General features: G+C 41.2%; 1 long non-coding RNA gene across 1 annotated transcript; it reads right to left on the bottom strand.

Annotated features, from left to right (window-relative positions):
* Positions 1-3,115: 3,115 nt before the first annotated feature.
* Positions 3,116-13,062, bottom strand: LOC309829579. The gene is made up of 3 exons (XR_014297416.1): positions 13,010-13,062; positions 4,229-4,298; positions 3,116-3,194 (listed from the first exon to the last, which is right to left on the bottom strand). It is a non-coding gene; the product is annotated as an uncharacterized lncRNA (long non-coding RNA).
* Between the last annotated feature and the right edge of the window lie 6 nt (positions 13,063-13,068).

Here is a 13,068-nt window from a genome sequence, read left to right as displayed (position 1 = left end):
TTAGCCTGTTGATACAATGCATTATATTAATTGATTTTTGAATGTTAAACCAGTCTTGCATACCTGGAATAAATTCCACTTAGTCATGGTGTATAACTCTTTTTATATATTGTTGAATTCAATTTACTAGTTTTTTGAGGATTTTGCCTTTTTGTTCATGAGAGATGTTGATTTGCAGTTTTCTTTCTTTTCTTATCTGGTTTTGGTATGAGGATAATGCTGGTTGCCTAGAATGATTTAGGAAGTATTCCCTCTGCTTCTATTTTCTGGAAGATGTTGTACAGAACTGGTATCATTTCTTCCCTAAATGTTTTGTACCAGTTAACCCATCTGGGCCTAGTGCTTTCTTTTTTGGAAGGTTATTAGTTTTGAATTCAACTTATTTAATAGAGATAGGCTTATTCAGATTATCTATTTTTCTTTGTGTGAGTTTTGGTAGATTGTGTCTTTCAAGGAGCATTGGTAACTTTTGATTGTTTCTTAGAGTTTCCATCTCTCTGCTTACATTATCCATCTTTTCTTGCATGCTGTCCACTTTTTCGATTAGAGCTCTTAATAATCAGTTGTTTTAAATTCCCAGTCTGATAATCCCAACATTTTTGCTATGTCTGAGTCTGGTTCTGATTCTCGCCCTGTCCAAGCTGTGTTTTTTGTCTTCTAGTATGCCTTGTAGTTTTATGCTAAAAGCCAGACATGATATACTATGTAAAAGGAACTGAGTTAAATAGGCCTGTAGTGTAAGGCCTTACGTTTATCTGGCTTGCAATTAGGCTGTGTTTATTATTTGCTGTATCTGCAAGTGTGAGAGACTAAAATTTCCTCTGGTGTCCACGTTTTTGTCTCCTCTGTTGTCTTTGTGTTTCCCTAGAGACTGCTTAAATAAGGTCTGTGATGTGCAGTTCTTTCAGTTGTAATCCCCTGTTGTTAGGCAGGGGCCCTGTGGATGTGGTGGTACGGTGCTAGGGGAAAGGAAGAATTCTATAGTCCTATGATTAGGTGTCAAACTTTTAGTGACTTCTGCCCCTGGGCTTTGACCTTCACAAGTGTATCCCAGTTGTTGGATTCCACCCCCCTTAGTGGAGGCAGAAAGACTAATTAGGGCTGGACTTGGACATTTCCCTTCCTCTGCATGAAAGGTTACAGTGGACTGGAGTTGGGTATTCTCCCTCCCTGGGTCAGTTAGGCTCTGGTAAAACCCCAGTCAATTAGACCCTGGTTAAATGATTTCTCTTGAGAATAGGCCATGTTAAGGGAATAAAAGGCTTTGGGTGTAATTTCAAAATAGCTACTATTCCATTACCCCTGCTGGAAGTACAAAGGGTTTTTCTTTTCTCCACTCTTTACTGTGGGGAGCTGGTAGGGCTCCTAGAGGTAGAACTCACAGAAATGTTGGACTCCTCCCAAGGACTGGACCCCTGAAATTTTTAACTCTCAAGCTTGCCTACAAGCTTGCATTGCCTCCAGCAATTCGTCAACTGCAGTTTAAGTTTTCCTACCCTGATGCTGGCTCCATGGGTGGGGTTTCCTTTCTTGAGTTTTGTTTTAGGTGAATCGTGGTTCTCTGTATCCACCTGTCTCCCCAGTTTTGCAGACAGCAGTTTGCCCTGAGGCCTTCAATTCTCTGATGGATCTAAGAAGAGTAACTGATTTTCAATTTATTCAGCTTTTTTTTCTTGTTGTGAGGATGGGAATGTTGACTTCCAAGCCCCTTACCTGCTCTTCTCCTTTTTAGGAATCAGTCTGTGAAGGGAGCAGAAGGATGTGCAGGCACAAGGGGACAACCGGTCTCCTTACTAAGCTGGACCACATGCCCAGACCAAAGGCCTTCCTGGTTGGGGCATCAAAACAACGCAGACAGCCCCTTCTCCAGGAAGCCTACAGAACCAACTTGGGCTGGCCAGAACCGCTCCTCTGAACCCTGTGCTGACCTCTATCACTGCACTTATGTAAGGAATTAGGAGTGTCTCTCTCATTGGTCATCAGGTAAAAGCCAGAAGTCTAATGCCATAATTGGGTCCAAGGGAAAAACCCAAGCCTGAGCAGAAATATTTCTAAATTAGTTCCTTTATTTACTTATTTATGGCAGTGCCTCGAGGCATGCGGGATCTTAGTTCCCCGACCAGGAATAGAACCCATGCCCCCTGCAATGGAAGCATGGAAGCTCAGAGTCTTAACCACTAGATCGCCAGGGAAGTTCCTTTCCAGCTTTATTTATTTATTTATATCTATTTATTTTTGCCCATATTGAGGTATGCCAAGGCCATATCAGAGGTCTGATGACCAGAGAAGATAAGACCAGCAGAGCAAGCCAACAGGAGGAGGTCTAGACAACCTCCCTGCAGGGACCACACAGAGGGTGTGGTACTTATCTGCTTCCATCTTATATTTTAGGGATGGGTGGAGTCCAAGACAAGGTGGACACTTGGAAAATGTAATGAAATTGTCTATCTCTGGGGTAGTCCGTTTACTCCTCGAGATCAGGGCATATCAGATTCCTCAGAGCACAGGACTGGCTCAGAGCAGCCTCAATAAGTACTTAACCTGAACTGATCCTTAGGAAGCCCAGGGCACAATATTGGGCAGTACGACAAACAAGTGGTCGTCCCACAAGCTCTCACATCAATTTATTCTGGCCCTCCTCTCCATGGAGAGTCAGAGAATGGGCTTCCCTGACTTAGGCAAGTGCTCCATCAAGGGGATTCAGAGACTTCAGCTGAGAAGATCCATCTCTCTTGGAACCAGACAATGAACAGTTGAAGCAGGACAAGTGCAGCACCCAGCCTGAAGCTGAGAGCCTGGGTGCATCCAAGCTGCCCTACTGGGAGGCCCCAAGGGAACAGCACCAGGAAATGCATATCACAGATGCCCTCAGAAACAGAGAGACCCAAGGCCAAGGAGCGGTATGCAACAGCAAGCAGGCTTTAATCAGGGGTGAAAACCAGGGTGACCCTAGCTTCTTCGGTTACACTGACTTCTCTTTTATCCTCAGGACATAGACAGGAAGGAGGCCTGTTTTCTAACGACAACCTTTTTAGGAATCAGTCTGGAAAGGGAGCAGAAATCAGTCTCCATCCCCAAACTGTTTTACTTGCTGGTTCGGATCTCTCTCACTCTGGTTGGCTTGCGGTCTGTTTTCAAGCATTTTCCTTCCTTGAGAACAGGAGTCTTCTCGCATTCATCTGTGTTTTGAGGCACTGGGTATAAGGGAAGAAACCTGGGAATTAAGCTGCCTTTACACTAGCTGTTCCCTCTGCCTAGAGCGCTCTTCCCCAGATATCCGCGTGGCTACTCCCTCATCTCCTTTACCCTTCAAATCGTTCCTCAAATATTACCTTCTCAACAAGGCTGTATTACAATCTGCTCCCTCTGCCAATCTTCCAGTTTTCCCAATCTCCCTTACTTTGCTCTATATTTTTTCATAGCTCTTAATAACTTCTGTCTTTGCTTTTCCAGCAGTATGAATATGATACGCCTAGTTATATCATAACATTTTATATATATATATATATATTAAAAATATATTGACTGTGTCTTCGTATTAGTAGAATGTAAGCTCCATAAGAGCAGGAATTTTTGTTTTGTTGACTGATAAAGTGCATAGAAATGGCACACAAAAGGCACTCAACAAATGAGTGTCTGAATGAAAAGGGAAACCTAGGTTTGGATCTCGCCCTGTTGCTTTCCAGCCAGCTGTGCGCCTTTGACAATTTGCTCCTCCCTCGGGCCCAGTTTCTTCATCTATGAGATTGGAGTCCAAGCACCCACCTCACTGGATTATGCATGTGAAGTGCCTGGCAGGGTGCTGGGCACGAATAGATAGTTAATAAACGGGCCGGTCAATTGACCTAATTACTGCCCCTCTCAAACTCTTCACCTTCCCATCTGTTATAAGTACCCTTTACTCGGAGCCATCGCTAAGGCAATTAAGACCTTTAGGTCTGGGGCTGTGATGGGAGATGAGGGCATAAGGCCATGAAAAACCCAAAGATCTCAAGATTCTCTCTTTCCGGTGCCAGTTGAGCTGACTCAAGGGCAGCTGACCTCAGGCTCTCAGCAAGGCCTGCACCCCAATTACATGGCAGCAGAAGATCTGGAACCAATCTACTGGTCCTGTGAGAAATCTGAGCCCTCCTCTGACCTGCTAAACCACGTTTGACACAGTTGATTTTCTAAGCCCTCTGATCACCAGGGATCAAGCCTGCAGCAGGAAAAGAGACTCAGAGCTCACCAGGACCTCACGGGTGTGTGGAGAGGATCAGGCCGCTACGTGCACAGGGAACGCCTCCTACGCTTGGCACCTGTGGGATGAAGAGAGGATGCTCAGGAGCAGAGGTGAGGGTCCATGTCCTGCCTCCACCTCAACAGCTGTGGATTCTTTCATTTCCTAAGGTTGCCAAGCTTCAGTGTGCTTAGCTGTAACATGAAGATATTAATAGATTTTCATCCTCACTGGATTGCTATGGTGAGATACGCCTCTGAAGTGCTTTAGCACTTGCCTGGCACCTAGCTATAGTAATAGTCATTAGGTCATTTTCAAAGGCCTTTAAACACCAGATGAGTTCTATGGGACCCCCTTGCCCGTGGTGGCTTTGGCCAGTAAGAACCATACAAACTGTGGCTGTGAGGTAGGAAGAGGTGAAATATAACCATGCCTTCAGGGCTGTTCAACTCAATCGGCCAGAGAAGAGACAGCTTTCTCCAAAATCCAAAAAAAAAATTTTTTATGTCAATCTATTTATTTATTTTTATTGGGGTAAAGTTGATTTATAATATTATATGTTTCAGGGGTACAACATAGTGATTCACAATTTTTAAAGATTATACTCCATTTATAGTTATGATAAAATATTGGCTATATTCCCTGTACTGTACAATATACCCTTGTAGCTTATTTATTTTATATGTAGTAGTTTGAACCCTACCCCTATCCTGCCCCTCCTCCCTGCCCTCTCCCCACTGGTAACCACTAGTTTGTTCTCTGTATCTGTGAGTCTGTTTCTTTTTCTGTTATATTCACTAGTTTGTTTTACCTTTTAGATTCCACATGTAAGTGATATCACACAGTATTTGTCTTTCTCTGTCTGACTTATTTCACTTAGCATAATGCCCTCCAGGTCCATGCATGGTGTTGCAAATGGCAAAATTTCATTCTTTTTCTTAATGCCTGAGTAGTATTCCATTTTGTGTGCGTGTGCGTGCGTGTGTGTGTGTGTGTGTACACACACCACATCTTCTTTATTCATGCATCTGTTGATGGACACTTAGGTTGCTTCCATATCGTGGCTATTGCAAATAATGCTGCTATGAACACTGGAGTGTATATATCTTTTCAAATTAGTGTTTTCATTTTCTTTGGCTATATACCCAGGAGTGGAATTGCTGGATCATATGGTAGTTCTAATTTTAGTTTTGTGAGGACACTCCATACTGTTTTCCACAGTGGCTGCACCAATTTGCATTCCCATCAACAGTGTACAAGGGTTCCCTTTTCTCCACATCCTCACCAATATTTGTTATAAAGTCTGAAATTTTAATTTCTAATCCTTTCTGTCTGCCAAACAAAACCAATTCTGCAAATTATAATCTTTAGTTGGTGGCCAGAACTCAGGGGTGTATGAATGTGTTGTATGTGTATATGTATGTGTATATCATAAATCAAGAAACACAATTTACTCGTGCTGTAGAGTGAATAAACACAATTTATTCACTCTACAAATGTTTACTAGACACCCACTCTATGCGGTGCCTTCTGCTAGGCGCCCCTGCAATGAGATACAGGCTCTGCTCTCAAGGAGCTCACGGGTTGTGGAGGAGATGAGCACACAGACAATCCCAATAGGACTGGCACAGTATTTCACCAGAAACACTCCAAGGGTACCATACAAGCTCAGTAGAAGGGCAATTATCCTAGAAAGGGAGTTCAGAAAAAGCTTCTTAGAAGAAAGGACTTCTGGGCTGTTTTGAAAGATGAGTAGAACACGTGGAGAGGAAGGTACAGAGGCAAAGGTCATGCTCAGCTGGGTCACTTGGCTGGAGAGGTCACTGGAAGGGCCAGACCTTGCAGAGCCTTGAATACTAACGAGCATAATGTGCCAGGACTGGGCATACAGGCAGTCCCGTGTGCTACTGACACTGCAGTTTCGTAGACCCATGCATGACTCAATGCCAGTAACTAAGAGGGAGCAGCAGCTAGCTGCTCTCTATATTATCATATAGCTTCTTTAAGAAGATCTCCTGTTCTCTGTAAACTGGACATGAAACTCTTTTTCTTGGAATGGGAGGAAGAATGATCTTTGACTTGCCTCATTGTTGGAAAAAGCTTTGAAGTCCATTTTAATTCTAATATCCCAGAAAGTGTTTCCCAAACTTTGTTCCACTGAACCATAGTTTTTCCAAAGTGTTTAGTGAATTAAATAGTCTAAGGTCAAATAATTTTGAAAAAAGGTGTATAATTGAAAATCTCTCCCTCTTGGAAATTTATGATGTTCATTATAGGTGCTGAGAAGTCATGAAGTCATGAAGAAATCAGTTTACCTAGCTTTTTCAAATATATATGACTCAATAACCCCTTTTTTCACATAACACCCTTAAATAACACCCCCCTGACTTCCTTGGGAAAGGCTGTCCTTGGGAATATAGAAGATCTCGTTTCCTAATTATTACAATGAGAGTCAATCAATAACTCTAATCTGTTTTAAGGAAATGACACCCCCCTCAAATTTTTAAAGCTCTACATAACAGAGAAGTTAACAATGCTGTTAGTAATAGCAAAAACCTGCAAACAAATCAAATATCTTAAATAGGGATCAAGAAAATATGTAATGGTGTAACCATGTCAGAATATTATGTAGCCACTAATGATATTTATGAAGAACTTTTTAAGGGAATTCCCTGGTGGTCCAGTGGTTAGAACTCGGTGCTTTCACTGCTGAGGGCCTGGGTTCCATCCCTAGTGTGGCCAAAAAAAAACCTATAAAATTCATCAAATATATATGTTTTTAATATATCAATTATATCTCAATAAAGTTATTTTTTAAAAAAACCTATAAACTTGTTTGTAAAATAGCTGAAACACTATATATATATAGCATGTTCTCAACTACATATAAAATGCATAGAAAAAATGTTTTGGTTTAAATGTCTTCTGTGTCTAGTAATACTGTGGACTGGAGCCCCTGAAACCCTTCTGCTATACAATATCTAAAAAGAATTAAATTTTTAATGCCTCACTTTCATGTGGCTTAACAAATAAATTAAACCTGCAAGAAAGTAATGAAAGGCCAACGAAATTAGGAACTTGGACAGAGTGAGAGAACAGTGAGCTCTTAAGAGGCTGAAAACCTTTGAGTAGTCTAGAATACTCTAGAATGGTGGTTCTCAGCAGGGATGGCACTACCCCTGAAGGAGCGATTAGGAAATAAGTGGGGATATTTTTGGTTATCATAACTGGAGGCCACTGGTGGTACTTAAAGATGCTAGACATTCTGAAAGGCATAGGGCAGTTCCTCACAACAAAAAATCATCCTATACCCGCTCATGACTTTCAGATGAATCCCTGGCCATTGATGTAGGTGAAATACATGCTTATAATCATTTGAGCCTAGAGCTCAAATGATTTTAATATAGACAGAACTTTTCAGGAATTCAACCACTGTGGAAATCGAGGGAAAATTAAACTTCGTTTTATTTGGAAATTTGTCAAGAAATGTTTATCATTTTGGAAAACAATATTGCCAATGGCAATGCCACCATGATATTCAAGTCACCAATAGGCATACATATATCACTTTACAACTAAAGTGAATCTACACATGGTGAGTGAGCACTTGATTACTTCTTTGTGTCTTCTAGTATGGTGGAATCTGAGCATTTATATGTATATTAAAATACTTAAAACTTTACACCCAAACTACTCTTCTATTCTTCTTTATATCACATTTATGGCCTTGGGTTGATTTTGGTTGAAATAGTGCAGAATCATGTGCAATTGTCTACGAATTTCATTCCAATGAAGTAAAGGAGACATTACAAAATATTTTTTCTAAAAGGGGGCATTCAGTCTGATGGAATTAAAAATTACTGTAGCATAAAACTTGTTTTTCTCATTTAACAATAAGGTATAGAAATTTTTGCATATGTAGCATGCAAGTTCCATAGTTTAAATATTTACTATTAATGGACATATAGGATATTTCTAATTTGGTGCTGTTAGAAACAATGAATGTAATGAAATCGTCCCACGTTGTTGTGCACACGTGCAAGTATTTCTTAGGAATGGATATTGAGAAATGAAGCTGCTAAATCAAGAGTAGAAATATTTTGGGCTTCCCTGGTAGTGCACTGGTTGAGAGTCCGCCTGCTGATGCAGGGGATTCCGGGAAGATCCCACATGCCGCAGAGCGGCTGGGCCCGTGAGCCATGGCCGCTGAGCCTACGCGTCCGGAGCATGTGCTCCGCAACGGGAGAGGCCACAACAGTGAGAGGCCCGCGTACCGCAAAAAAACAAAAACAAAAACAAACAAAAAAAAAGACTAGAAATATTTTAACTTTTAAAAGGTACTTGGGGAATGCCCTGGCAGTCCAGGGGTTAGAACTTGGTGCTTTCACTGATGAGGGCCTGGGTTCAATTCCTGGTCAGGGAAGTAAGATCCCACAAGCTGCATGGTGCATCCAAAAAAAAAAAAAAAAAGGTACTGCCAAATTTCTTTCTAAAAAGGGATACCATTGGGAGATTGGGACTGACATATATACACTAATACGTATAAAATAGATAACTAATAAGAAGCTGCTGTATAAATAAATTTTTAAAAATGAATAATTAATTAAAAGTAAATAAAAAGGCATGCCAAGTTATGCTCCCACCAATAGTGTATAAAAAATAATCTTTTCCCCACATTCTTCCCAACACTTGAGTTTTTTGGTCTTTTCTTAAATTTTATATTGGAGTATAGTTGACTTACAATCCAGAATATGTTTTTTAAAAATCCTTATACAACTTAATAGAAAAGCAAACAAACAATCCAATTAAAAAATGGGGGGCTTCTCTGGTGGCGCAGTGGTTGAGAGTCCACCTGCCAATGCAGGGGACGCGGGTTCATGCCCCGGTCCAGGAAGATCCCACATGCCACGGAGCGGCTGGGCCCATGAGCCATGGCCGCTGAGCCTGCGCGTCCAGAGCCTGTGCTCCGCAACGGGAGAGGCCACAACAGTGAGAGGCCCACGTACCGCAAAAAAAAAAAAAAAAAAAAAAATCGGGAGAGGCTCCGAATAGACATTTTTCCAAAGAAGACATACAAATGGCCAACAGGCACAGGAAAAGGTGCCCAACATCACCAGTCATCAGGGAAATGCAAATCAAAACCACAATAAAATATCACCTCACACCTGTAAGAATGGCCACTACCAAAAAGACAAGAAATAACAAGTGTTGGCAAGGACGTAGAGAAAAGGGAACCCTTATGTACTGCTGGAGGGAATGCAAAGTAGTGCAGCCACTACGGAAAACAGCATGGAGGTTCCTCAAAAAATCAAAGCTAGAACTACCATATAACCCAGCAGATCCACTTCCTGGCCTTCATCCTGTCAAATACAAATTGGCACTTGCCATCTACCTCTACAAGGATTAAATAATGTGCTGCTGCATCTGCTGACTTTCAACACCCCCTGAAAGGATTTCAGGCTGGAGAGCAGACATGAGGTTCTCTGTGCTCTGGGAAAACTGGCAGAACAGGTCTTCAGATAGTTAGGTATTTTCAGGAGCTGATTTTATGAGCCCAATTCTTATATCTCCTCATATCTAGTAAAGCACTAAAATCCTTCAGGGTGATGTCTGCTCCTCATGACTAGCAGTAACCTTCTGCAAAAAAAATATGTACTTGATTGCATGTACTCCCCCTTCACCAAAATCACATATATACTGACCTCTCCCACTACCTCTTTGGAGCAGTTTCTCAGAGCTATCTGAAATGCTGTCTCCCAGGCTATAGTCCTCATTTTGCCCCAAATAAAATTTAACTCACAACTCTCATGTTGTACATTTTTTCTTAAGTCAACAATCCAAAAGAAACAAAATCACTATCTTGAAAATATATCTGGGGCTTCCCTGGTGGCGCAGTGGTTGAGAATCCACCTGCCAATGCAGGTGACACGGGTTCAAGCCCTGATCTGGGAAGATCCCACATGCCATGGAGCAACTAAGCCCATACGCCACAACTACTGAGCCTGTGCTCTAGAGCCCACGAGCCACAACTACTGAGCCCGCGTGCCACAACTATTAAGCTCATGTGCCTAGAGCCCGTGCTCCACAACAAGAGAAGCCACCACAATGAGAAGCCCGCGCACCACAATAAAGAGTAGCCCCCGCTCGCCGCAATTAGAGAAAGCCCGTGCGCAGCAACGAAGACCCAACACAGACAAAAATAAATAAATAAAATAAATAAATTTATTAAAAATAAAAATAAAAGAAAATATATCTGCACCCCAGTGTTCAAGGCAGCGCCATCTGCAATAGCCAAGACAAGGAAACAACAAGAGTTCATCACGAGATGAATGGATTTTTTTTTAAATGTGGCATATATACAATCAAACATTAGTTGTAAAAAGAAGGAAATCCTGCCATTTGAGACAACATGGATGGATCTCGAGGGCATCACACTAAGTGAAGTCAGACAGAGAAAGACAAATACCAATACTGTATGATCTCATAGGTGAAATTTTTTTAAAAAATCAAAAACAAAAAAATGAAACTGAAGCTATAGGTACAGAGAACAGATTGATGGTCGCCAGAGGCAGTGGGTGAAATGGGTGAAGGTGGTCAAAAGCTACAAATTTCCAATTATAAAATAAATAAGTCACGGGTGTGTAATGTACAGCATGGTGAGTATAGTTAATAATACTGTATTACATACTTGAAAGTTGCTAAGAGAGACCTTTTTTTTTTTTTTTTTAACCAGTCATCTTTTCTTGGGTGTTAATTCTGCATCAGGATATGAAAGGATTCAGGGGTGCCGGGCAAAAGTCATAGTCAGGAATGCAGAGTGTGCCCTCTTCAGAGGTACTCACTTGGCTGCTCATGTTTAAGTTCCTTGTAAGAACTGCAGTAGCTGAAAAGCACATAAGCTGCCAGCAACATAGAAAGCCCTACAATGCTCCCTTTCTTCATGTTGAAATACTTGTAATACCAGTAATAACCTCTTTGAAACGCTCCAGCAGTTCCTTTAAGGATGAAATCCCGCATTAGTATCCAGCTTGCCAGCTCCCTTAGTTTGACATTCAGGAGCTGCTTCTTCAGTGGTACAACTGATTCCATCTTGGAGTCCTGGCTGTCTGCCCCAATATCAACTTTTCCATGTTGAACAAAGTCTGAGGCATCACTAAAGGCCTTCCGACTTTCTTCATCTTCATAGGCTTTCTCACCACTATGAATTCTCTGATGCAGAAGAAGAGATGAATGTTTTCCAGGTATAAACGTTTTTCTATCACTGATTATTTTATAACTTGAATCCAAACCTGTACTCCAGTTTCTTGTTTCTTCCCTCACAACCATCCAGGGTTCTCTTCCTTGCTCCAATAACACAATTATGTCTGGCTTAGAAACGGAATGGCCCAGTGAGACCAAGTTACTATAGTTCTCCATCATCACATTGCAGTACAACTTCTGAACAAGGTCGAGAATTCCCACTCATGCTGAAAGAACGCTATGGCCACATACTTGAATGTTATTGGTCCATGGGCCATGATTTTAGACCTGCAAGAGCTGATCAGTCCTCAGGGTTCCTTTACCAGAAAAACAGAGTCCAGAAAACCCAGACCATCCCTTGCCAGCTTGGGGCTACCTCTGCACAGTCATTTCGCAGCAACCTATGCTAGTTTCTCGCTTGGATGGATGCCACTTACAGGCAGCTCCCAACAAGGAACATAGAAAAAGGCCCGAGGTGGAAGTCACCTTGTCAATTGTCTCAATCATTTTCTTTTTTTAGTATTTATTTATTTATTTGGCTGTGCCAGGTCTTAGTTTTGGCATGCAGGATCTTTAGTTGTGGCATACGGGATCTTTTTAGTTGTGGCATGTGGGATCTTTAGTTGTGGCATGCGGGATCTAGTTCCCTGACCAGGGATCGAACCCAGGCCCCCTGCCTTGGGAGCGCGGAGTCTTAGCTGCTGGACCACCAGAGAAGTCCCTGTCTCAATCTTTTTAATGTTTGTAAATCTTTAGAGATAAAAATTCTCATTTCAAGTTACATTTAGCTAACACTAATCAGGTTGAACAAACATCTTTTCAAATGATTCTTGGTCATGCTATTGCCTCAGTTAATTGAGAATTCACATGTTTTGTCCATTTTTTATTTTGGGTTGATTTGCAGAAGTACATATATTCTGACTACAAACTATTTGTTTGTTTAATATATATGTTGGAAATCAGTTTCTCCTAGTCTCTTGCCTATCTTTTAACTTTGGTCATATAGAAGTTTCAAATTTTGTTATAGTCAAATTTATCACTGGTTTCCTTTATTTCTTCATTGTTTTTGGTCTTCTTATAGAAGGCTTCCCCTACCTCTAGATATCATTTTCAATGGCTGCATAATATTTCATTGTATGGATATACCATAACTTGTGAAATTCTCTCTCACTACTGAAAATTTAAGTTGTCCCATCCATTCACTAATATAAATAATGCTATGAAAAACAACAAAGTGTTCAAGTTGATATTTTTAAATATATATCTTAGTTCCTAGCAAAATGAGCATAATAAATGTTTCTTGAATGAGGGAGGGGAAAATGCAGGACATTTTTTCCACACTCACTCAAGGCATGTTAAAAAAAATGCAGCCCAATGTACACCAAATTATTGGAGAATTAGCTCTACAATTCTACTTCTCCTTTAGCCCATCTAATCAAGAGTTGACTCTGCCTCTAAAATCTAGGCATGGAAGTAAAGCTTCATCTTCCCTCTAAGGTTGCCTTTCCAAAGGGTGTGACAGCTATCTGAGACAGGCCTTTAACCACATACCTGAGTCATCCTTGTTATTGTGACTTCAGTTTTAGGGTGCCCTTTGCTTGGTGAGTCTT

Source organism: Grampus griseus (assembly GCF_964374135.1).
Source record: "Grampus griseus genome assembly, chromosome: 11".
Lineage (NCBI taxonomy): Eukaryota > Metazoa > Chordata > Mammalia > Artiodactyla > Delphinidae > Grampus > Grampus griseus.
Note: the sequence above shows the minus strand (reverse complement) of the source record. Positions and strands in the feature narration are given on the sequence as shown.